The sequence below is a fragment of the Elaeis guineensis genome, chromosome 6, assembly GCF_000442705.2.
Source record: "Elaeis guineensis isolate ETL-2024a chromosome 6, EG11, whole genome shotgun sequence".
Classification (NCBI taxonomy): Eukaryota; Viridiplantae; Streptophyta; class Magnoliopsida; order Arecales; family Arecaceae; genus Elaeis; species Elaeis guineensis.
The window spans coordinates 50,565,093-50,592,244 of record NC_025998.2 but is presented as its reverse complement, the minus strand read 5'-3'; positions in this window follow the sequence as shown (position 1 = coordinate 50,592,244).

Sequence of the window (27,152 nt, the reverse complement as noted above, 5' to 3'; positions counted from 1 at the left end):
CTAGGTCTGCCCCCTTGGGGGTCTCTGAGGGATTCCGTCCGCCGGGCTCCCAGCCTAGGAGAGGATGACCTCCAGGCTGCCCAGAAGCTTCTGAGTTATCCCGCTCCTTCCCTTCCTAACCTTCTGAGGGAGCAGCTTCTTTTCAACATCGGCCTGAGCCCTCAGGATCCAGCAAGTATATATCTTTCCTCTTCTTGTCTTCTTCTTCTCTCTCTTTCTTTCTCTCTTCTTTTTCCTCTTTTCTCTTTCTTTTTTTTTTTTTTTTTTTTGACTCTAGACTGATCGATGCTGCTTTTTCTTTCTTCTTTTCTTTTCCTGTTGTTGTTTTTTTTTTTTTTTTTTTTTTTTTTAGCAATGGACGTCGAAGCCACACGGATGCTCGCCAAGGCTATGAGAGCTCAGAAAAGGAAGGGAGCGACGACTTCTGGTTCGGCGAAGAGGGCCAGGGTGGAGGAGACGAGCCTGGCCGCGCCCTTCCAGGCGACCCCGGCAATCGATATTCCTTCGGATGCCGAGCCAGCGGCCCCCCGGGCTCCCTCAAGGAGCCCGCCGATCGGGGTCCCCATTCCGGAGGTCCGCCCCACGGAGGCACCCACCGCGGGGAGGAGAAGGAAATTGGTGGCCCGCAGGCCGAGCAGCCACCGAGCCGCTGCAGACGAGTCCGTCTGCTCCAAGGGGGGATCGGAGAACCCCTTCAACGATAAGGCTCTGATCCGACGGCTGCTCGATGGTTGCATTCTGTCCGATGTCGTGGAGAGGATCGACCGTGCCGATCCCGAGCAGCGGGCCTGGCACACCTTGGGGTCCTTTCTTGAGGTAAGCGGACGTTTATTTGCATTGTTGCTCGATCTTTGTTGTAATTCCCCATCCATCCTTGCAGATCGGGCACCAGCTCTTCGCCTATGTCGAGGCGTCGGGCCGTATGAGAAGGGACCTTCTTCGGGTGGAGGAGCGCTGCCAAGACGAGGTTGCTCATCTTCAAGCGAAGACGGCCGAGGTGGCCGCCCTCCGGGAGGCCCTGGAGAGAGAGAGACAAGATCGGGAAGAGGAAAGATGAGCTTGGGAGGAGGAGAGGCGAAGCTTGAAGGAGTTGGCAAGGAAGGCGGAGGCCGAGGTCGCCCATCTGGCTGAGCAAACTCCGGTTCTGGTCTCGGAGGCCAGGACCCTTGCGGTGGAGGAGTTCAAGACCTCCGCGAAGATGAGGGAGCTGAATATCCAGTTCGGCCTGGAGGCATTCACCAAGGGGTTCGAGCTCTGCCGAGAGAGGGTGGCCAGCAGATACCCCGACCTTGATCTCGGCTTTTTGGAGGAGTCTGACGACGAGGCCGCCCCTTCATCCGCCGCTGCCGCAGTCGCACCCTCCGCGCCGAGCTCTCCACCCCCCGCCCCTGAGGTCTGAGACCTCCGATCTTGTATCTTTCTTTTGTCACCATATTTCCTTTCCGCTTGTCTTCAAGATTAATCAATAAAGTTGAATTCCTTATTGCGAATGGTCTTTTCTTCCCCCTGCTCCTCCTTCTCTGCCTTTCTTCTTGTATTGAGTCGGTCTTTGACATTTGCATCTTTCGATGGCAGTGCCCCGCCGAAGCACTCCCCTTGCCTCTGGGGGTCCCGTTGAAGTCAACTATCTAACGACTGAAAAAGGAGGTCCTCCACCTGACGAAGAAGCTGAAAAAGTCGGAGGGCGAGCTCCGCCAGGCAAAAAAATGCCATTCCGAGGCTGCCGCTGAGGCCGCCCACTTCAGGAGTCTCCAAGTGAAGGCAATCATGGACTACAGCCGGAGGAAGGCGAACTTCACAAAGGAGCTCGAGGAATGCACGAAGAGCGCCAGCGACCGAACTTGGGCTCAAGAAGCTAGGATCAGCGCCCTTAAGGTGGAGCTGTCAGCTGCGAAGAGGAGGATCGGCCAGCTGGAAGGAAACTCATCCCGGCTCACAGCGCGGGATGAGCAGATATGGTCACAAAAGGTCTCCGACCTCCAGAAGTAGCTTCAAGATGCTGAGATGAGCCACGATGTGCAGCGGGCCAGCTGGCACCGACAGGTAGAAGAGTACAAGGGGAGATTCCGTCAAGCGGCGGACGAGGTCGTTCGTCTCCAGAGGCAGTTGGTTACTAGGGCGCAGCTTGCTAACGCCCAAGATACCGAAGAGCTCCAAGCCCTGAGAGACACTGTCGAAGGGATTTCTGTCTCCCTTGGGGAGAAGACAGCCGAGCTGCAACAAGTAAAAATCCAACTGGGGCTTGAGCGGAAGGCTATCGCGGATGCAGAGGCGGAGTCCGAAGTTTTGCGAAAGTGGCATCGGGAAGCGGAGGCTGAGAGCCGGCGACTTCGTCAGGCGCTCCAGGATATGCTGCAAAAGAAGGAAGAACTAGAGGAAACGGTGGATAGCCTGAGGCAGTCCTGGTTGGGGGATGGAGGTGATCACCCTAGGTTAGAGGGAGCAGGACCTCCTTAGAGTTCTTTTGTAGTCACCCCCTTTTTGTAGCTGCCCCCTTTTTTTTTTTTCTTGTCGTTTTGTCCCTCTTTCTCTGGCCGTCCTGGCCCTGTAGTACATATATCGGAAATGAAGAAAAAGCACTTTGTGTTACCTTGTCCGCGCGTAGCACCAATATTGTCGTTCATTGACCCTTTCTCGTCGTTTGGCCTGTTTGGCTTAGAGGTCGTCGTGGGAAGGGGCTCTTCCCTTCCATCCGATCTCGTCATGTGGCCAAGCCTCGCCACCATTTTTAACCCTTGCTGGCGAAGTAGCGGATGGAGCCTGACTTTCTTAGGAGCCCGGGCGAAGTCTTCCTTGGCGGCGGAGCCCGACTCCCGTAGGAGCTCGGGTGAAGCTTCCCTGGCGGCGGAACCCGGCTCCCGTAGGAGTCCGAGCGAAGCTTCCCTGGCGGTGGAACCCGGCTCCCGTAGGAGTCCGGGCGAAGCTTTCCTGGCGGCGGAACCTGGCTCCCGTAGGAGTCCGGGCGAAGCTTTCCTTATCGCGGGAACCCGGCTCCCGTAGGAGTCCGGGTGAAGCCTTCCTTGTCGTAGGAACCCGGCTCCCGTAGGAGTCCGGGTGAACTCTTCTCTTTGTCGTGGGAACCCGGCTCCTGTGGAGTCCGGGTGAAGTCTTCCTTGTCGTAGGAACCCGGCTCCCGTAGGAGTCCGGGTGAACTCTTCTCTTTGGCGTAGAAACCTAGCTCCCATAGGAGTCCGGGTGAACTCTTCTTTTTGGCGTAGAAACCCGGCTCCCGTAGGAGTCCGGGTGAAGTCTTTCTTGTCGTGGGAACCCGGCTCCCGTAGGAGTCCGGGTGAACTCTTCTTTGGCGTAGGAACCCGGCTCCCGTAGGAGTCCGGGTGAACTCTTCTTTGGCGGCGGAACCCGGCTCCCGTAGGAGTCCGGGCGAAGTCTTCCTTGTCGTAGGAACCCGGCTCCCGTAGGAGTCCGGGTGAACTCTTCTCTTTGTCGTGGGAACCCGGCTCCCGTGGGAGTCCGAACCTTCCACCTTGCTCATGTCAGGATGAGGTTCTCCTCCTGTTCTTGACAGGGCTGAGGGGGCACATTAGGGCGTTGCAAGGCCTCTCCCCCCATCCGGTCTAAAAGAACCGGGCCTTCGACTTTGCTCAAGTTAGGGCGAGGTTCTCCTCCTGTCCCTAACAGGGCTGTGGGGGCACATTAGGGCGTTGTAAGGCCTCTCCCCCCATCCGGTCTAAAAGAACCGGGCCTTCGACTTTGCTCAAGTTAGGGCGAGGTTCTCCTCCTGTCCCTAACAGGGCTGTGGGGGCACATTAGGGCGTTGTAAGGCCTCTCCCCCCATCCGGTCTAAAAGAACCGGGCCTTTGACTTTGCTCAAGTTAGGGCGAGGTTCTCCTCTTGTCCCTAACAGGGCTGTGGGGGCACATTAGGGCGTTGTAAGGCCTCTCCCCCCATCCGGTCTAAAAGAATCGGGCCTTTGACTTTGCTCAAGTTAGGACGAGGTTCTCCTCCTGTCCCTAACAGGGCTGTGGGGGCACATTAGGGCGTTGTAAGGCCTCTCCCCCCGTCCGGTCTAAAAGAACCGGGCCTTTGACTTTGCTCATGTCAGGACGAGGTTCTCCTCCTGTTCCTGACATGGCCGTTGTTTTTGGAGGGGTCATATCAAGTCATAATACATCCGCGTTAAGTAGGAGGGGCGCGTTAGCTAGAAAGAAAAGTAGATTCAAAATGAAATAGTAAGTGATGCATTTACAGTTCTCCTGCTCCTCCTTGAGGCCCTCCGGCGATGGAGTCGATGGTCCCGATAGGAGGCCGGTCCCCGGGCTGCTCCTCCCTTTTCTGCAGTTCGGGCGGTGGGAGGGCTCTTGGCCGGTCTCCTCTACCCTCAGGCCTGCGGCGGATGAATCTGTCGAGTCGACCTCGCCGGATGAGCTCCTCGATCTCGTCCTGGAGCTGGATGCATTCTTCGGTGTCGTGGCCGTGGTCGCGGTGGTAGAGGCAGAACTTGTTGGGGTTGCGCTTCTTGGGGTGCGTGCGTATCCTCTCCGGCCCAGGGAGCAGCTCCCTGACCTCCATCAGTACCTGGGCCTTCGAGGCATTGAGGGGGGCATAGTTGCGGAACTTTCCTGGTGGGGAACCCCGCCGAAACCTGTTGTCCAGGCTCCTCTGCCTGCGTGCCCGGGGGGGAGTATGGGCGCGCTTATGTCCAGGAGGGGATCGGGAGCGAGGCCGGGCTTCCTTTGGCCTCTTCTCAACTGCGAGCTTACCAGAATCTTCCGCCTGACGCTCCCTCACAGTCTCTTCATCTTTCATTTTGAAGGCCTCTTCCGCTCGGGCGTATCCCTTAGCCCGAGCCAGCAGATCAGCAAAATTCTTGGGGTACTTCTTCTCCAGGGAGTACAAGAGATCATTCTTCTGAAGGCCACCTTTCAGGGTGGCCATGGCAACCGACTGGTCCAAGTTCCGGACTTCCAACACCGCGTTGTTGAAGCGGTTGATGTAGGCCCGTATGGACTCCCCTTCCCTCTGCTTGATGTTGATGAGGGACTCCGAACCTTTCCGGGGACGTCGGCTGCTGACAAAATGGGCCACGAATTGGTGGCTCATTTGATCAAAGGAGAATATGGTACCCGGCTTCAGAGCTGAGTACCAGTTTCTTGCTGCTCCCTTTAAGGTAGACGGGAAAGCCCGGCACAAGATGGCGTCAGGAGCACCGTGGAGCAGCATCATCGTTCGAAAGGCCTCCAGATGATCGACCGGGTCCGACGTCCCGTCGTAGCTTTCGAACTGAGGAAGCTTGAAATTCGACGGGATCGGTTCCTGCATAATCATTTGGGAGAAGGGAGGGTCAGTGCAGATATCCTCACCGTAAGCGGGAGGCGCATGGCGGAGTTCTTCGATCCGCCGGTTCATCTCCTGGAGCCTCTGGTCCAGGAAGTCCTCTCGACTCCGAGTCTCGAGGGTCCTTTGGTAGAACGGGGGCAGGGATCTTCCAGGGGTGGAGTCGTGGTCCGATTGAGGGCTCTCTACCCTCGGATTCGCCTTCCCAAGAAGGACGGGGCGGCTGGCCCAGGTGGCCCGCCCCACCGCCGGGTTATGGCATTCCGGAGATGCCCCCTCCGGATGCGCCGACACCTACGGTGGCTGCTGCTGCATTGCTTGTACGGCCTCGACGAGGCCTTTGACCTGCTGCGCCAGCAAGTCAAACTGCTCTGCGCCGACCGCCGTCGCCGGAGGGGGAGGAGGAGCTGGCTGAGAAATGGGAGGGGAGGCCGGAGCCTGAGATCTGGCCGCGGAGGCCGTGGACCGCCGGGTGGACGCCCTGCACGGAGGCATCGGGTGTCGATCTCGCGGGGGAGGATTAGGAGTAGATGACGGAGAGATGGTCGGAGGCGGCTCCGTTGAGCGCTCCTTCAAGAACAAGGGTGCTGCGAAGACACAGGAGCCCTTCCTCTAGCGCCAATCCTGTTGGTGCAAAAATCCGCCTACACCGGAGATGCTGGAGTTGGGGAAGCCACGGTCGCCGCCGGGACCTGCAAGAGAAGTCTAAACCGGAGGTGGGGTTGCTCCGGCAAGACCCTCCGATGCTCAAGTCAGTTTTCTGCCTCAACAGGAATGGAGTGCTCGAACGGAGAATTTAGCAGAGTTTTGAGATAAGACAAAAGAGCTTAAGGAATAACGTATCTGGATCCCCCTTTTATAGGCGGAGGAGGCAACGGATTGATGGTGACGTTTGTAACCGCCTGGTAGTGGGCCGCCCATGGTCAGGGGAATTGATTGCGAAAGATAATGGAGTAGACACGTGGTCATCACCTCGACCCACCACGTGGAATCTGTTGTGAGGGGTGGAGCAACGTCCATTGTCAGCGGACAGGAGAATCGCATGGTATCCGTTGCAGGAGGTGGAGCAGGTTCGTGGCCGCCACTGTGGCCTGCCAGGGGATAGTGGAGCTGCGCGGAGTCCGCCACAGGAAGTGGAGCAGGGCGGCATGGTTGCTGCGGCCTGTCAGGGAATGATGGTACTGCGCGGAGTCCGCCACAGGAAGTGGAGCAGGGTCGTGCCCGTTTTGAGGGCCTGTCAGGAAGCGTGGATCTGTCGATTGAAGCTCGACAACGGGCGGAGCCCGGTTTCTGTTGAGGTCCGGGTGAGGTCCTCCCGGCGGTAGGGGTCGTGAGCGGAGCCCGGCTCCCGTAGGAGTCCGGGCGGAGCTACGCTGATGTCGGCGGTGGAGCCCGGCTCCCGTAGGAGTCCGGGCAGAGCTGCGCTGCTGTCGACGGTGGAGCCCGGCTCCCGTAGGAGTCCGGGCGGAGCTGCGCTGCAATCAAAGTTAAGGGTGAAATCCGGCCCTGATAGGAGTCCGGATGGAGCTTACCAGCAGTTGATACTAAGAGCGGAGCCCGGCTCCCGTGGGAGTCCGGGTGGAGCAGCTCTGATGTTGGTGGTGGGGCTCGGCTCCCGTAGGAGTCCGGGTGGAGCTGCGCTGATGTCGTCGGTGGAGCCCGGCTCCCGTAGGAGTCCGGGCGGAGCTGCACTTGCTGTCGGCGATGGAGCCCGGCTCCCGTAGGAGTCCGGGCGGAGCTACACTTGCTGTCAGCGATGGAGTCCGGCTCCCGTAGGAGTCCGGGCGGAGCTGCACTTGCTGTCGGCGGTGGAGCCCAGCTCCCGTAGGAGTCCGGGCGGAGCTGCACTTGCGGATGGCGGTGGAGCCCGGCTCCCGTAGGAGTCCGGGCGGAGCTGCACTTGCTGATGGCGGTGGAGCCCGGCTCCCGTAGGAGTCCGGGCGGAGCTGCACTTTCTGATGGCGGTGGAGCCCGACTCCCGTAGGAGTCCGGGCGGAGCTGCACTTGCTGATGGCGGTGGAGCCCGGCTCCCGTAGGAGTCCGGGCGGAGCTGCACTGCAATCAAAGTTAAGGGTGAAATCCGGCTCTTATAGGAGTCTGGGTTGAGCTTACTAGCAGTTGATACTGAGAGCGGAGCCCGGCTCCCGTGGGAGTCCGAGCGGAGCTGTTCTGATGTCGACGATGGAGCCCGGCTCCTGTAGGAGTCCGGGCGGAGCTGCACTTGCTGATGGCGGTAGAGCCCGGCTCCCGTAGGAGTCCGGGCGGAGCTGCACTTGCTGATGGCGGTGGAGCCTGGCTCCCGTAGGAGTCCGGGCGGAGCTGCACTTGCTGTCGGCGGTGGAGCCCGGATCCCGTAAGAGTCCGGGCGGAGCTGCACTTGCTGATGGCAGTGGAGCCCGGCTCTCGTAGGAGTCCGGGCGGAGCTGCACTTGCTGATGGCGGTGGAGCCCGGCTCCCGTAGGAGTCCGGGCGGAGCTGCGCTTGCTGATGGCGGTGGAGCCCGTCTCCCGTAGGAGTCCGGGCGGAGCTGCGCTTGCTGATGTCGATTCCGCTGTGGGTTCCAGCTGTGGATATTTTATACCCAACATGAGGTATGGGTTAGCTTAAATCAGATTCTTTTAATTGGATTATCTAAGGTTAAAAATCTAAGTCTTAATGGACTTAAAGGGTAGTTGATCTAATCTAACCAATAGTTGATTTAAATTAGGTCAAGGATACTCTAGATCAAATAAAATAGTTATAGAAAGTCGAATCCATATCTTTGATTAAACCATATGGATCTTAATTGTAGCTCAATAGTTGAGTCTAAATTATTTGGCTGATTAGATCACTGAATGATTCGAGTTGACCGATGTCATTTAGATTAATTAGTATGACTGATTTATGTGCCCTAGACCGACTGTCTCTAGTCCTTCTCATGATTTGGTGAAGTCAATGGGAGGATTTATGACTTATCGGTTGGACCAGTTAGTCTCTAGTCATTTTCATAACTTGATGAAGTTAGTGGGAGGATTTATGACTTGCAGGTCAACTAATGTCTTATAAAATATATTAACCAAATCTTCTAAATTATTAGGTCCATAAAATGAGCTAGTTATAGGGATAACTAGATCATAGCCTCCCATTAAGGTGAATGGTAATAAGTCTATTATTTTAGATTGACATTACAGGTGCCATCCATCTGGTATTTCTCTGAATGATGAAATTATTATTCATCATATGATGACTCAGTCGAGTCTCTCTGATGGTGGTCAGGTTGGTCGAGCCTTTTGTGGGCCTGATCATTCATTGGTTAGAATCACTGAATAGGTTCATGTTAATGGTTGGACCTAACCGAGACTTTTAGTGGAAGTCTATCATCTATTGAAATAAAATCTAAAGTAAAACTAACCACTAGAAATTGTTTGGTGAAACAATTGGTTAAGAACCTACCTATAGGATGCACATGGTGAAGAAAATTTGCGATAGTGCAGTACATACAATTAAAAAAATTTTATACAGTAAAAATAATAGATTAAATAATTTAATCTTAATCACATATATAAGATATAATTTTAGACTATCACATCAGAATCTTTGATATAAAAAATATATGCTTTAGATGTGAAAATAAAAATCACATCGATCTTATCAATACTGAAATTCTAGATCTAACTATTAGATCTACCATAGGAATCAAAATAAGTTAGAGATCGTTACCAAATAAATTTTGATCTTGAACTCTTCTAATCTAATGGTTAGAGAGAGTATTTCTCAGATCACTCATAGCCACACGAAGTTATCTGGCCTCTATAGAAAAATCCATACGTAGACTGGCGTAGAGCAGGGGCTCAGAGATGCTAGTCTGCGAATAACTTCAATAACTGACCTCTTCTTTCTTCTACAAGCACCTTGGACACTCCAAAGTGATAGGAGATCTGGTGGAGGAAGAGAGGAGGAAAAGAGGCTTTAGAAATAAAAAATCTATAAAAAAATTGATCATGGGACGTCCAAGAGAGGGGTTCCCTTTTTATAGACTAGGAATTAGGACTTTCCAAGAAAAGATGCCATGAATCAATGCCAAAACCCCTTTTTGGCATCCCCAAAAATTCTAAAAAAATCATTAAGATGTGGAGAAAAAAATTGAAGTCTTACATACCATTGAATTTCTTAAGAAATATAAGAAAAAAAAAATATAGCTCCAACAATAAACTATATACAAAAAATTCTTTTGCTAGTCTGCATCTTATCTCTAATTCGGATCGCATTCGAATTAGGCAAGAGATAATATTATGACTCATCAGCTATAGTCGACCATCCTTATTGAATCTTCTCTTATGATGTCAAAAAATCACAACCCAAATCCAATTAGGCATAGAGAAATTAGCATGGATCCAGATGTGGCGCAAAAGATAAGGATAGAGTTTTAGTCTAACTTGGACTCTTCATTTCTAATTCAATTCTAATCCAAATCAAATTTGGATTAAAACCACTGATAGAAATCAATCTAATTCAATTAGAAATCTAAATATCTCATCAAATTTCAAACCCAATTAAGAATTAGCTGAGTCCAAACCCTGATCGAATTAGGATCAAATTTTTCTTATAATCAAATTGGATCATATCAATCCCAATCTGAGTCGAATTGAATCTAATTCAGTTAGACTTGTTTCAAAACTCTTTACTAAATTAAATTAAGTCAATTAGTAATTTAATTAATAATTAATTATCCATAAATGGTAGAGTCTCTATTTCAGTGGGACTCTCCCACAGAGTCCTAGTCCAAGTAGGACTCTTCACCAGAATTATAATTTAATTAGACTCTTCAGTCATTAGATCTGACCAAATCTTCTAATACGTGTGATCCTATAGATTCAAACCTAAGTCGGTAGCATAGAAATAACTTTCTATACCAATTGATGTAACCATCTGGTAATGATGACCCAACGATCGGATGGGTCAAAGTGTTGTAAAGCAACCTTCTAAAACCTACTGGCGTATGGTTACCGTATCATTCATCCCTTTGATCCAAATGCTCAACGTGACTTAGGGTTTAATTGTCAATCCCAATTAAGTCGGCCACATTATATTTCAACCTTTCAAATCCATCTCATGGGTTATCCTGGCCAAAATTTTACTAAATTGAAATACACTGATGCATATCTCCTACCAATTTAGAGGGATCAATTCCATCTTGACTCACACACCGACTTGATAAGTACTTGATTGCATATAGTATTCTTCTGTCACTAAGTTAGAAACTTAGATAGTTTAGTACTAAAGTACAGTGAGTTACTTACAAGTCACCGTGGTGGTCTCGGATTGGAGGAACACTTATACCCATACCCTTCACAAGCTACTTTTGACAGCAGAGTGGTCGGTATATGGTCACGTTCGATGCGAATGTACTCTTACATTCTATTTGCATGCCATAATAGTATCTCCACACTTCTTGATTAAGAGGACAACCAACTCATATATCACACAATGATCTACACTTGATATCGCTATCATCCTAGTAATAGCGTATCATTGGGTCGTGAATAATTTTAAGGACTTAACGATAAATCCTCTTTTGTCGATTAATATATTTAGTCCTAAGAACTTCATTATAACATAAAAATTCAAAGATGGTCAATTTATAATAAAAATATTAAATAATTTTTATTAATAAAAAATTATATATAATTTACAAAATGAGCACAATCGTCTAACGATTGGCTTTGGGATATATTTTCCAACAACTCCTACTTGGACTAAAGCCAATCGATACAGTATCGTATACCCATCTTTGATTTGTGATCATCAAACTTTTTGATTTCGAAAGCTTTAGTAAATAGATCGGCTAGGTTCTCCCTTCCATCGATCTTCTGAAGGTCGATGTCACCTCGATCCATGATCTCCCGGGTAAGGTGATAACAATGCAGAATATGTTTGGTGTGCTGATGGGATCTCGACTCTTTGGCTTGAGCAATGACTCCGATATTGTCGCAGTATAACAAGACAGGGCCATCAATGGAGGGTGCCACTCCGAGCTCGTCGATGAACTACCACAATCATACAGCTTTCTTTGTAGCATCGGATGCCACGATATACTCTGCTTCACAAATAGAGTCTACCACAATATTCTACTTGAAACTTTTCTAACAGATTGCTCCATTATTTAGGATAAAAATATAATCCGACATACTCTTACTATCATCATGGTCTGACTGAAAGCTGGAGTCAATGAACCCCACAAGTTTCACGTCAGTTTTATCATACACAAGCCACTGGTCCTTAGTATTTCTTAAATACTTAAGAATGATCTTTACGACCTTCCAGTGATTTTTTTCTGGATTAGACTGATATCTACTCATTAACCCTAATGAGTATACCACATCTAGTCTCGTACATGTCGTGACGTACATAATAGAACCCACTGTCAAAGCATATAGAGCTCTACTCATACGCTCTCTTTCTTGAGGAGTTATCGGATAATCTCCTTTTGAAAGAAAAATTCCTTGGCCTATCAAAAGATAGCCTTTCTTAAAATTCTCCATACTGAACCATTTAAACATAGTATCTATGTACATGAATTGGGAGAGCCTGAGCAACCTCTTAGATCTATCCCTATAGATCTTCATCCCTAGGATGTAGGCTACTTCTTCTAGATTTTTTATGAAGAATTGTGATGACAGCCACACTTTTATTCTTTGTAATACAGGGACATCAATTCTGATTAAGAGAATATCATCCACATACAACACAAGAAATATAATTATCAAACCATTTGCCCACTTATATATGTAGGGTTTCTGTCCATTCCTAATGAAGCCATACATTCTGATTACCTTATCAAAATGTATGTTCCAACTCCAAGATACTTGCTTCAATCCATAAATAGATCTTTGAAGCTTGCACACCTTAGACTCATGTATGGATATGAACTCTTCAGGTTGTATCATATACATCTCTTCATTCAGCTCTCCATTTAGGAAAGCTGTCTTCACATCTATTTGTTAGACTTTATAGTCCAGATATGCTGCTATCACAAGCATGATCCGAATAGATTGAAGCATTGCTACAGAAAAAAAATATCTCATCATAGTCAATACCATAATGCTGACGATAATCCTTGACAACCAAATGGACTTTATAGATCTCCACCTTTCCATCTGCACCCCTCTTCCTCTTGGAGACCCACTTACACCCTATGGGCTTTACCCCTTCAGGCGGGTCAACTAATGTCCATACATCGTTAACCTTGATGGACTCCATTTCAGATCTCATGGCTTCAAGCCATTTATCAGAGTCGGATCTCTGTATTGCATCTATGTAGGAGATCGGATCCTCATCATTCTTATCGAGTTCGACAGGATCTTCATCCCAGATCAAGAAACCTATGTATTTGTCCGACTGATGCAGTACTCTATCAAATCATCTTAAGAACATTTGTTCATTGGACTTCAGATTTGATCTCATCAAATCTGGTTCAGATTCAATCATTAATGTCGGTTCTTCTACCTGTCGAACTTCATCAAGCTCAATTTTAGAGATACTTATTCCTTCACTAAGGAATTCTTTTTTCAAAAAATATGCCTTACTACTGAAAAATACATTTTATTTAGTAGGCAGGTAAAAGTAATATCTCTTCATTTCTTTGGGGTACCCCATGAAATTACACTTATCAGACTTAGTACTGATCTTGTCAGTTTGTAATCATTTAATATAAGTTGGACACCCCCAGACCCTAAAGTAAGAGAGGTTCGGCCTACGTCCTAACCATATCTCATATGGTGCCTTACTAACTGACTTACTCAAAATATTATTAAGCATAAGATAGGCTGTTTCAAGTGCATATCTCCAAAAAGAGATCAACAGAGTTGCAAACTCCATCATTGACCGAACCATATCCAACAAGGTTCGATTCCTCCTTTCTGAGATGCCATTATGCTGTGGTATCTCTGGAGGGATCCATTGGGAGAGAATTCCATTCTCTCCTAGATATGTCAAAAATTCACTAGAAAGGTATTCACCTCCTTAGCCAGACTGAAGAATTTTAATATTTTTTTCAATTTATTTTTTTACTTCATTACGGATCCGTTTGAATATTTCAAACGATTCAGACTTGTGTTTCATTAAGTAGACGTATCCATACCTAGATAGGTCATCTATGAACATGATGAAGTAGCTATACCCTCTGTTAGAAAATATATCCCAAAGTCAATCGTTAGACGATTGTGCTCATCTTATAAATTATACATGAATTTGTATTAATAAAAATTATTTGATATTTTCATTACAAATTGACCATCTTTGAACTCCTACGTTGTAATGAAGTCCTTAGGACTATATATATTAGTCGATGATTGTGCTCATCTTATAAACTATATATGAATTTTTATTAATAAAAATTATTTGATATTTTTATTACAAATTGATCATCTTTGAACTTCTATATTGTAATAAAATTCTTAGGACTATATATATTAATCGACAAAGGAGGATTTGTCATTAAGTCCTTAAAATTGTTCGCGATCAAATGATACGCTATTACTAGGACAATAGTGATATCAAGTGTAGATCATTATGTACCATATGAGTTGGTTGTCCTCTTAATCAAGGAGTGTGGAGACACTATTATGGCATACAGATGGAATGTAGAAGTATATTCGTATCGAACGTGACTATGTATCGGCACTCTGCTGTCAAGAGTAGCTTGTGAAGGGTATGGATATAAGTGTCCCTCCACGTGAGACCACCACAGTGACTTATAAGTAACTCACTATACTTTAGTACTGAACTATCTCAGTTTTTAATTTAATGATGGAAAGATACTAGATGTAGTCAAGCATTTATCAAGTTGGTGTGTAAGTCAAGATGGAATTGACCCCTCTGAATTGGTACGAGATATGCATCAGCATATTTTAATTTAGCAAAATTTTGGCCAGGATAATCCGTGAGATAGATTTGAAAGGTTAAAATACAATGTGATCGACTTAATTAGGGTTGACAGTTAAATCATAAGTCACCTTTAGCATTTAGGTCAAAGGGATGAATTATATGGTAACCATACGTCAGTAGGTTTTAGAAAGTTGCTTTACAACACTTCGACCCATCCGGTAGTCGGGTTATCATTGCTAGATGGTTACATCGATTGGTATAGGAAGTTATTCCTATGCTACCAACTTAGGTACGAACCTATGGGGTCACATGTATTAGAAGATTTGGTCAGATCTGATGGCTGAAGAGTCCAATTGGATTGTGACTCTGGTGAAGAGTCCTACTTGGACTAGGACTCTGTAGGAGAATTCCATTGGGGCTAGGACTCTATCATTTATAGAGAATTAATTAGTAATTATATTACTAATTGACTCAATTTGATTGAGTAAAGAGCTTTGAAACAAGTCTAATTGAATTAGATTCAGTTCGACTCAGATTGGAATTGATATGATCAAATCCGATTACAAGAGAAATTTGATCCTGATTCGATCAGAATTTGAACTCAGCTAATTCCTAATTGGGTTAGAAATTTGATGGGATATTTATATTTTTAATTGGATTAAATTTATTTCTATCAGTGATTTCAATCCAAATTTGATTTGGATTAGAAATGAAGAGTCCAAGTCAAACTAGGACTCTATCCTTATCTTTTACGCCACATCTGGATCTATACCAATTTCTCCACACCTAATTGGATTTGGATTGTGATTTTTGAAATCATGTGAGAGGATCCAATAAGAGTGGTCTACAATAGCTCATGAGTCATAATATTATCTCTTGTCCAATTAGAATGTGATCCGAATTAGAGATAAGATGCAGACTAGGAAATTTTTTTTTTGTATATAGTATATTGTTGGAGCTATATTATTTTTTTTCTTATTTTTCATAAGGAATCCTTTAGTGTGTGAGTCTTTAAAGTTTTCATCCACATTCTAATAATTTTTTTGGAATTTTTGGGGATGCTAAAAGGCAGTTTTGGCATTGATTCATGGCATCATTTCTTGGAAAGTCCTAATTCCTAGTCTATGAAAAGGGGACCCCTCTCTTAGACGTCCCATGATCAATTCTCTTGTAGATTTTTTATTTTCAGAGTATCTTCTCCTCCTCCTCTCTTCCTCCTCCAGATCTCCTATCACTTTAGAGTATCCAAGGTGCTTGTAGAAGAAGAAAGAGGTCAGTTGTCGAAGTTGTTCGCAGACCAGCATCTCTGAGCCCCTGATCTGCGCCAGTCTTCACGTGGATTTTTCTATAGAGGCCAGATGACTTTGTGTTGCCCAGCTATGCAACCCAAGAGGGGGGGTGAATTGGGTTTCTAAAAATTTTAAGCCCCAACTGATTACTTATGAAGAACAAAACAAAGACTTTAATTCAATATTAACTCCCTAAGGCAGGAATGCAAGAATATAATAAAGAAATAAAGTGAAGCGATAAAGCACACCACAAACACAAGGATTTATAGTGGTTCGGTGCTAACCTTGCACCTACATCCACTCCCTAAGATCCCACTTGAGAATTTCAATCCACTATCCTTTGTATTCAACCCGAATACAAAACGTCGGAAACTCCGACACTAGCTATCCCCAGCTAGAACACTTGTTTCCCGGGTACAAGCAAACCCAAAATACTCCGATTTCAGGTTCGGATCAACCTTTCCTTGTTTTGGAAATCCTCCAAAAACAAGAACAAAAACTCACAAAGAGTAAGAGTATTTAGAGCACAGATTAATACAATAACAGCTCCTTAAATGAGCAAATATAACAATAAAAACTTTACTCAAATGATGAACCCCTTTTTCGGATTTTCTCAAAGTGGATGAACGCTTGAATGCTTGAGAAGAGGTTGATTGTTGATTGAAGATCTCTTGAAAGCTTTGAACGATCTCTAGATCAAGGTTGAAACAATAGGCGTGAAGAATTCTCTCCTTGAAAGATCTTGCTTTTCTCTTTCACAATCTCTCTGGTATATTGTGGATCCTCTCTCTTTTTCTCTTTGGATTTTTCGTTGATCTCAGGCTTTTTCTTGCAAATTTTGGATCCTCTCTTCTGTTCTTCTCCTTTTTTGATTTCACGTTTGATCCGCTATTTAATCTGCAATTTCTTTCACCATTTAAAGCATTTTGTAGCACTAGAAGCAAGAGAAAACAATTTAGGTAGATAAAGAGCCGTTAGAGGATTTTTAGGAAGCATAAACGGCAATTAAAATGGGCAAAAAAAATAGCCGTTGCTGACATTTCCCGTCGCAGGGGTCGACTCATGAGTCGACTCATGCTTCAGGGGTCGACTCATGAGTCGACCTCTGTTGCAAAAACCAGAGAATGCGTTTCTGGAAATTCTTGGCTCAAATTAGCAGGGGTCGACTCATGAGTCGACTCATGCCTTGTGGGTCGACTCATGAGTCGACTCACAGATCGTGCCAAGCCAGAAAACTAGCGTGCCAAGGAGAATTTTTGCGTGCCAATCAGCTAACAGTGCCATGAGTTGACTCATGAGTCGACTCATGCACTTCAACCCTTCATAACTTCAAAAATATAAGTCCAAATACAATGAAATTTTCACCAATAGTTTACAAATCATTTGTTCTATCAAATGATACTATCAAATCAGAATTTAAGTGAAAATATGATTTTGCCCTTGAAGAGCATAAGGACTTTTTCATTTTAAAATTATTTGTATCCCTTCAATCTGCTTTGTAATCATCAAAATCAATCTAGGAGCAACAATCTCCCCCTTTTTGATGATGACAAAATATTTGAACAAAAATATTTATGTTAATGCATTAATTTCAAAAGAATCCATTATAGGTGTATATGCTTGAAAAGAGTATGATTCTTTTGGCATGTAATATAAATGCAAAAATAGTTTGTCCATTTTGTTAAAGATTTGAAAAGGGTATTAGATCATTTTGAGTTCAAGATATATCCGAGCAAGAGAAGAGAAATAAATTTTGCAATGTATCAGAGCAAGAAAAATAATTTTTACAATTATATCAGAAAAGATTTTACAATGTATCAGAGCAAAAAAAATTTATAATGTATCAGAGAAAATTTCACACTGTATTAGAGCAAATGTCAGAGAAAATTTCACACTGTATTAGAACAAATTTCACACTGTATCAGAGCAAATGTTATAATATATTAGAGAAACTTTCTCACTGTATCAGATCAAATGTTATAATTTATCAGAGAAACCTTCACACTGTATCGGATCAAATGTTATAATTTATCAGAGAAACCTTCACACTGTATCGGATTAAATTTTATCATGTATCAGAGCAAGTTAAAAGAAATTGTAGGGTGTATCAGAGTAAAATAAATTTCTTAAGATGTATCAAGGTGAATAAAATTTCAAAAGATGTATCAGAGCAAGTTTGAATTTTGAAATATATCAGAACATATAAAAAAATACTTATTTGCATTGTACTTATGATTTTGCTTTTGATGGATGACTTTTTGTTTAAGTTCTGTCTGATACCAAATTTCTCAAAGTTTTGTTTAATCTTTCAATCCTTGTTTTTGTTTAATTTCTCCAATATTTATTTTAATCTTCCAATCTTTGTTTTTGTTTAATTTCTCCAATATTTGTTTAATTTCTCCAATATTTGTTTTAATCTTCCAATCTTTGTTTTTGTTTAATTTCTCCAATATTTGTTTTAATCTTCCAATCTTTGTTTTTGTTTAATTTCTCCCCCTTTTTCTCATAATTTAGGCTTTTTGTCTAATTTCAATTTTTATTTTTGTTTAATTTCTCCCCCTTTTTGACATCATCAAACATAGTTAACTCTTCCTTTTCTTTTTCTGAAATATTCTTTAATTTCTTCCTCTTTAGAGTTTTTCACAGATGTTTGCTCCCCCTTAATATAGCAATTATCAACAGCAAACAACAACAAGGAGAAGACAATATTTCAACAAGAAGAGAATATATAACCAAAATATGATCGATATCATTACAAAGAGGTAGAAATATAGGTAAAAGATGATTCCATTAATATCATAATTGTTTCAATATAAAATTCAACCAGCTAAATGTCAATACATGGCCCCAAGGTATAGATCCTAGAAAAAGATACTAACTCCTAAGACCTAGATAAGTCAATGATCGGAGTCATCAGATATAGGGTGAGGAGATGATGGATCAGAAGTGCGTCCTCTACCCCGTCTGCCTCTGCCACGAGTAGGAGGGCGAGATGAACTGGGTGGCTGAGAATGCTGAGATGCTAGGGCTGATACCATGAGTCTGATAGAATCAAGTACGTTCAGTGCTCTGGAAACAGATTGAAGTAGAGCAGTGAACTGGGTGGTAGCATGCTCACTCGATCCTCGGATCTCTTTCCTTAGTAATTCATATCCACCTTCTAGTGCTCCTCTGAGTCTGCCCGCCTCTGCAGTGAGGTCTGTGACCTCAATAGTAGACTCCTGTGGCTGGGGATGGGCCAATGCAAGGACTTGCCCCTGCAAGTCAAGAACTCTGCCAGTAAGTCTCCAGACTATGTCCTCAAGCTGCTGTATCCTGATGGACTGATCTGATATCATCTGAAATACAGTGGAGATGTGGGGAGTAATGGTCTGATCAGAAGAAGTAGCTCCAGGTGCAAAAGAAGTACTACTCCACTGGCTAGACAGCAAAGAAGCCACACGCTGTGAAATATGCTCGATCTGATCGTCAGCCAGTCTGAACTCTGAATGAGGTGCTCTGCTCTCTGGCTGATACACTGGTGTGGGCATCCTAGTAAACTCTGAAGGGCCAGCCTCTGTATCAGGAATGAACTGGGTATCTGGTGATGCTGCCCTGAAGTCATGTACAGGAGAAGATGGACCTTCTTCTTCTATTCTGCCTTCAGTTCTGTCTTCAGCTCTTTCCTCAGTTCTTTCTTCAGAGCCCTTGATCCAACCACCAATAGTCTTTGTAATTCCCATTCGGTGCAGGCTGTGTTGGTTGAAGGTGTCCACATGTGAGAGCTTGGTAGGTGTCTCCCCCTCACAGCCAACTCCAAACCTCCTAAATACTCTAGTAAGGGCCATACCATAAGGCAAGTGTGCCTTGGATCTATTCAAAGTTTCTCTCATGGCCTCTATCATAAGTGCAGGGAGGTTCAGGGGGGTCTGAGTGATGACATGAAACATGACACATACATCTCTGCCAGACAGTAAGTCATGTCTACCACTCTTAAGAAAGAAGAGCTTTGAAACTATCTGATGCAGGACTCTCATCTCAATGGACAATAGCTTTGCTTCCAATTTGTTTAAACTTCCTGAAAAAGCTTCTCCTAAGATAATTCTGATCCCTTCTTCTTTAATTGGGAGTTCCATATATGAGTATCCTTCACTAGGCAACTGAAGTATATCTCCCAATATCCTAGAATCCAAGCATATGTCAATCCCCTTGACTGTTGAAGTCACTGACCCGTTTCCATAATTTAGGTTCTGGTAGAACTCTCTGACTAGATCAACATAGGTGACTTCCTTAAGGGAGCAGTAGAGTTCCCATCCTTGATTTTTGATCTTGGTAGCAAAAGTAAAGCCTTCTTTCTCAAAGAATCGAAAATCTATGTTTTTCCCGGTTTCTACTTTTCGATCAGAAAGAGGATTTACACAGGGGCTTATGGAGGATTGAGAGAGACCTTGAGCAGGTACTGAAACTGGATCGAGAACACTGGAAGACTGAGCATGCCTTTTCTTTCGGACAATTTCCTCAGGCTCTCGGATTGATTTCCTTCTTTGGGGAAGTTTCATCTTTGGAGCCATATCCAAAAAAGTAGCAGACAAGAAGACTTGAATTTAGTGGAGGAGGGATCACAAGAGAGTAAAGAAGAATTTTGGTGGAGAAAAGAAGTGGATTTTGAATGAACGGTGAAGTTCTAGGGCACGTTCAAACCGCGCCAAGCAAAGCGAGAAAGCACAGAAAATCCTTTTGAAGGAGGCAATTTTTGGTGGAGAGTAGGAGGGAGAATTGCCTCAGAATTGATCCTTGGATTTTTTGGAGCAAGAAGAGTTGGAGAAGACAGCTTTCGGAAGGAAGACGATGAGAAGATGAGTCGTCTCACGAACAGGGTTTCCCGTTTAAAAACAATGAACCCGATGGAAGTTGGTGGGATTTACAAGTTTGCCATTGAGTCGACTCATGGGGGTCGACTCATGAAGTTCAGAAATTCAGGAAAAATATGAATAAATTCCAGAAAAATTCAAAATTTTGGGAGAAGGAATTTTGCTCAATGATAAGTTTTTAGAGTGATAAATCTGAGCTTTTGGGACCAGGATAGATGTTGAAAATTGAGCTCTAATCAATTCTTTGGAAATTGAGAAATTTTAGGCAAATGGATCTAGAATTCCTAGATTTCTTCTAATTTCACAGAATCTATCCTCACTAAGGGCCTTTGTAAAGATATCAGCTAATTGATTTTTAGTGCAAACATATTCAAGAATTATATTTTTATTTTGAACATGTTCTCTTATAAAATGATGTCTTATTTCAATATGTTTGGATCTTGAGTGTTGAATTGGATTTTTAGATAGATTTATGGCACTTGTATTATCACATTTTATTGGTGTTTCATTAGTTTGATTCCAAAATCTTCGAGTTGTTGCTTAATCCACAAGATTTGAGCACAACAACTTCCGGCTGCAATGTATTTGGCCTCAGCCGTAGACAGTGCCACCGAATTTTGTTTCTTGCTAAACCATGAGATTAGGTTTACTCCAAGAAATTGGCAAGTTCCACTTGTGCTTTTTCTATCTAATTTACATCCAACAAAATCAGCATCTGAATATCCTAATAAATTAATTTGTGAGTCCTTAGAGTACCATAGCCCTATAGTTTGTGTACCATTTAAGTATCTAAGGATTCTTTTAACAGCATTCAAATGAGATTCCTTAGGATTAGATTGATATCTTGCACATAAGCAAACACTAAACATGATATCAGGCCTACTTGCAGTTAAATATAATAATGAACCAATTATACCTCTGTAGTATTTTAAGTCTACGCTTTTACCTTCATCATCCTTGTCAAGCTTACTTGAGGGACTCATTGGTGTGCCAATTGGTTTGCAGTTCTCCATTCCAAATCTTTTGAGTAGTTTCTTGGTGTACTTGCTTTGGGTGATGGAGATTCCCTCTTTTGATTGTTTGATTTGGAGTCCGAGGAAGAAGGTGAGTTCTCCCATCATGCTCATCTCGAACTCTCCCTGCATAAGCTTAGCAAAGTCTTGACAAAGGGATTCATTAGTAGACCCAAAAATTATGTCATCAACATAAATTTGTATAATTAGCATATCATTTTGGTTTCTTTTAATAAATAGGGTTGTATCTACATTGCCTCTTGAGAAACCATTATTTAGTAGAAATTTGCTTAGCCTTTCATACCATGCTCTAGGTGCTTGTTTTAGACCATATAAAGCTTTATTTAATCTAAAGACATGATTGGGAAAAGCATGATTTTCAAATCCAGAGGGTTGTTCTACATATACTTCTTCAGAAATATATCCATTTAAAAATACACTTTTAACATCTATTTGAAATAAATTGAATTTCATAAAGCAAGCATATGCAAGTAGAAGTCTAATAGCTTATAATCTAGCAACAGGTGCAAAGGTTTCATCAAAATCAATTCCTTCTTCTTGATTATATCCCTTAGCAACCAGTCTTGCTTTATTTCTAATTACATTTCCATGCTCATCTAATTTATTTCTAAAGACCCATTTTGTACCAATTATTGAATAATCTTTAGGTCTTTTCACTAAGGTCCAAACATTATTTCTTTCAAATTGATTAAGTTCTTCTTGCATAGCATTAATCCAGTTATGATCATTCTCAGCTTCTTCAAAAGTTTTAGGTTCAAGTTGAGATACAAATGCACAATGATTAAGTACATCTCTAAGTGAAGAACGTGTTTTTACCCCATGCATAGGATCACCAATTATTAACTCCTTAGGGTGGTTGTGAACATACCTCCATTCCTTGGGTAAGTCATTTGTACCTTGAGGTTGTTCTTGAACTTCTTCACCTTTCTCATTTTGTTTGTCTTCTTGATCCTTGTCTTCTGGAGTTGCTGAGTCTTTCAGAGTGATCTCCTTCATACCTTCTATTGGTGAATCTGCATCATCAACACCCTCATTCTTCCTTGAAGGAAGATCGTTAGATTCATCAAAGACAACATGTATGGACTCCTCAACTACTAAAGTTCTTTTGTTGAAAACTCTAAATGTTTTACTAGTGGAGGAGTAACCTAGAAAGATTGCTTCATCTGATTTTGCATCAAATTTACCAAGTTTTTCTTTGCCATTATTTAATACAAAACATCGGCAACCAAAAACATGAAAATATGCAATATTTGGTTTTCTTCCTTTCCAAAGTTCATAGGGGGTTTTCTTTAAAAATTATCTATTTAAAGCATGATTTAAAATGTAACATGCAGTGTTAATAGCTTCTGCCCAAAAATATCTTGGAAGGTTGCTTTCACAAAGCATGGTACGGGCCATTTCTTCTAAGGTTCTGTTTTTCCTTTCTACTACCCCATTCTGTTGGGGTGTCCTAGGAGCAGAGAAGTTATGGCCAATTCCATTTTCATCACAAAAATTTTCAAAGTCATGATTTTCAAATTCTGTTCCATGATCACTTCTAATATTTTGAATTGAAAACCCTTTTTCATTAGTGACTTTTCGATGAAATTTAGTGAAAATTTGAAAAGTTTCATTTTTGTGAGCTAAAAAGAAAACCCAAGTAAAACGAGAGTAATCATCAATTATTACAAATCCATATCGTTTTCCTCCTAGACTAGTGGTTCTAGTTGGTCCAAATAAATCTATATGTAAGAGCTCTAAAGGTCTAGAAGTTGAAACAGTATTTTTGGATTAAATGATACTCTAGTTTGTTTACCTAATTGGCATGCATCACAAATTCTATCCTTTTCAAAATTCAGTTTTGGCAAACCGAGAACTAAATCCTTTTTAATTAATTTTGAGAGAGAATGCATGCTAATGTGTGCAAGTCTACGATGCCACAGCCAACTAGTCTCATTTATTTTAGCACTTAAGGAAACTAGGCATTGCATGTCTAATTTAGTTAAATCATTCAAGTCTACCATATAAACATTGCAATGTCTATGTCCTATAAATTTAATGCCATCGTTAATAGGACTTGTCACAATGCAAACTGATGATTCAAAACTTACTTTATATCCTTTATCACAGAATTGACTAATGCTAAGTAAGTTATGCTTTAAACCTTTAACTAATAAAACATTCTCAATGTATTTGGAGGGAGTGATACCAATGTTACCTATCCCGATGATCTTTCCTTTGCCATTATCTCCAAAGGTGACCATCCCTCCATCCTTAGCATCAAGCGTGATGAATTGTGATTCATCACCAGTCATGTGTCTCGAGCATCCGCTGTCAAGATACCATTTCCTATTTCCTTCTTGGGATGCTAGACACACCTGCAAGCAAAGGTCACGTTTCTGTCTTAGGTACCCAAGCTTTCTTTGGTCCTTTCAGGTTAGTCAGAATGGTTCCTTTTGGAACCCATATTTTCTTTGTGTTTGCATATTTGTTAATAAGACATGTGTATGATTTATGTCCTATTCTTCTACATTTAAAACAAGTAATATTTGTAGACTTGTTACTTGAATAAATATCCTTCAGAAATTTTTGTTTCTTCAGGGGTTTATAGCCAAGTCCAGCTTTATCATATATAGCTTTCTGATTTTCAAGGATCATATTTAGTTTGTTTGAACTTAAGGTGAACTTATCTACTATAGATTTCAGCTTGTTCATTTCATCCTTTAAGTTTTGATTTTCTTGAATCAAGGTGAATTTTTCAATTGAGAGATTTTCAGCTTGTTTCACTAAGGACTGATTTTCCAATTTCAGCTCTTTGTTTTTCTTCTCTAGTTTCTTTAATTCATCAATTGAATCATAGAATGCTTCATGCAATTCTTCAAAAGTAAATTCACTAGTGGATTCAGAAGTTACCTCATTTTCATGTGCCATCAGGCACAGGTTGGTTTGTTCTGTTGAGGTTTCCTCGTCGGAGCTTGAGTCATCACTCGCATTCCAGGTCGCCATCATTGCCTTCTTTTTGAACTTCTTTGGACCTTTCTTCAATTGTGGACATTCGGATCTGAAATGTCCTGTCTTCTTGCACTCGTAGCATATAGGGGGTTGATCTTTCTCCTTTTCTTTGCTTTGATCCCCTTTTGTGAATTTCTTTCTCATCCCCTGTTTCCTTTTTCTTAGAAACTTCTTAAATTTCTGGGTGATGAGAGCCATCTCTTCATCCTAATCTTCATCTTCAGAGTCATCCGTTTCATAATCAGGCGAAGTTGTGGATTTGAGGGCAATGGTTCTTTTCTTTTTAACTTCATCCTCTTGATGTTGCTTCATGCTAAGTTCATGAGTCATCAAGGATCCAAGAAGCTCTTCTAGAGGTAGAGTGTTCAAGTCCTTTGCTTCTTGGATAGCAGTCACCTTGGCTTCCCAAGTTCTTGGCAGTGACCTGAGAATCTTCCTTACAAGTTCACTGTTAGTATAAGATTTGCCAAGACTCTTTAAACCATTGATTATATCAGTAAAATGAGTAAACATAGCAGTTATGGACTCATCATGCTCTATTTTGAACAATTCATATTTATGTACAAGCATGTTTATTTTAGACTCTTTTACTTGATTTGTTCCCTCATGGGTGACTTCTAACCTATTCCATATTTCTTTAGCAGATGCACAAGTAGAAATACGATTAAATTCACTAGCATCTAGTGCACAATAAAGAACATTCATGGCTTTGGCATTTAATTGTGCCAATTTCTTGTCAACCTCATCCCATTCTTTCTCGGATTTGGTTGACTCCTCACCATCTATAATCTTAGTGGGTGTGTGAGGACCATTCACTATGATACTCCACATATCATAGTCGAGTGCTTGTATGAAAATCTTCATCCGAGCTTTCCAATAGGTGTAATTAGACCCATTGAAAAGTGGAGGTCGGTTTGTTGATTGCCCCTCGGCTAGAGAAGTTCCAACATGGGTTGCCATAGATCTTTGGCTCTTTGATTGTTAGATCAAAGAAGGGCTAGAGCACCGGCTCTGATACCACTTGTTGCCCAGCTATGCAACCCAAGAGGGGGGGTGAATTGGGTTTCTAAAAATTTTAAGCCCCAACTGATTACTTATGAAGAACAAAACAAAGACTTTAATTCAATATTAACTCCCTAAGGCAGGAATGCAAGAATATAATAAAGAAATAAAGTGAAGCGATAAAGCACACCACAAACACAAGGATTTATAGTGGTTCGGTGCTAACCTTGCACCTACATCCACTCCCCAAGATCCCACTTGGGAATTTCAATCCACTATCCTTTGTATTCAACCCGAATACAAAACGTCGGAAACTCCGACACTAGCTATCCCTAGCTAGAATACTTGTTTCCCGGGTACAAGCAAACCCAAAACACTCCGATTTCAGGTTCGGATCAACCTTTCCTTGTTTTGAAAATCCTCCAAAAATAAGAACAAAAACTCACAAAGAGTAAGAGTATTTAGAGCACAGATTAATACAATAACAGCTCCTTAAATGAGCAAATATAACAATAAAAACTTTACTCAAATGATGAACCCCTTTTTCGGATTTTCTCAAAGTGGATGAACGCTTGAATGCTTGAGAAGAGGTTGATTGTTGATTGAAGATCTCTTGAAAGCTTTGAACGATCTCTAGATCAAGGTTGAAACAATAGGCGTGAAGAATTCTCTCCTTGAAAGATCTTGCTTTTCTCTTTCACAATCTCTCTGGTATATTGTGGATCCTCTCTCTTTTTCTCTTTGGATTTTTCGTTGATCTCAAGCTTTTTCTTGCAAATTTTGGATCCTCTCTTCTGTTCTTCTCCTTTTTTGATTTCACGTTTGATCCACTATTTAATCTGCAATTTCTTTCACCATTTAAAGCATTTTGTAGCATTAGAAGCAAGAGAAAATAATTTAGGTAGATAAAGAGCCGTTAGAGGATTTTTAGGAAGCATAAACGACAATTAAAATGGGCAAAAAAAATAGCCATTGCTGACATTTTCCGTTGCAGGGGTCGACTCATGAGTCGACTCATGCTTCAGGGGTCGACTCATGAGTCGACCTCTGTTGCAAAAATCAGAGAATGCGTTTCTGGAAATTCTTGGCTCAAATTAGCAGGGGTCGACTCATGAGTCGACTCATGCCTTGTGGGTCAACTCATGAGTCGACTCACAGGTCATGCCAAGCCAGAAAACTAGCGTGCCAAGGAGAATTTTTGCGTGCCAATCAGCTCACAGTGCCATGAGTTGACTCATGAGTCGACTCATGCACTTCAACCCTTCATAACTTCAAAAATATAAGTCCAAATACAATGAAATTTTTATCAATAGTTTACAAATCATTTGTTCTATCAAATGATACTATCAAATCAAAATTTAAGTGAAATTATGATTTTGCCCTTGAAGAGCATAAGGACTTTTTCATTTTAAAATTATTTGTGTCCCTTCAATCTGCTTTGTAATCATCAAAATCAATCTAGGAGCAACACTTTGTGAGGCTACGAGTAACCTGAGAAACATCCTATATAACCATTATATCATAAGAGATTAAAATCAATATTTGTTTGATAATGATCTCTAACTTATTTTGATTCCTGTGGTAGATCTAATAGTTAGATCTAAAATTTCAGCATCGATGAGATCGATGTGATTTTTATTTTCAAATCTAAAGTATATATTTTTTATATCTAAAATTGTGATATGATAGTTTAAGATTATATCTTATATATATAATTAAGATTAAATTATTTAATCTATTATTTTTACTGCATAAAATTTTTTAATTACATGTACTGCACTACCGCAAATTTTTCTTCAATTGGTATCAGAGTCAGGTTGTTTCGA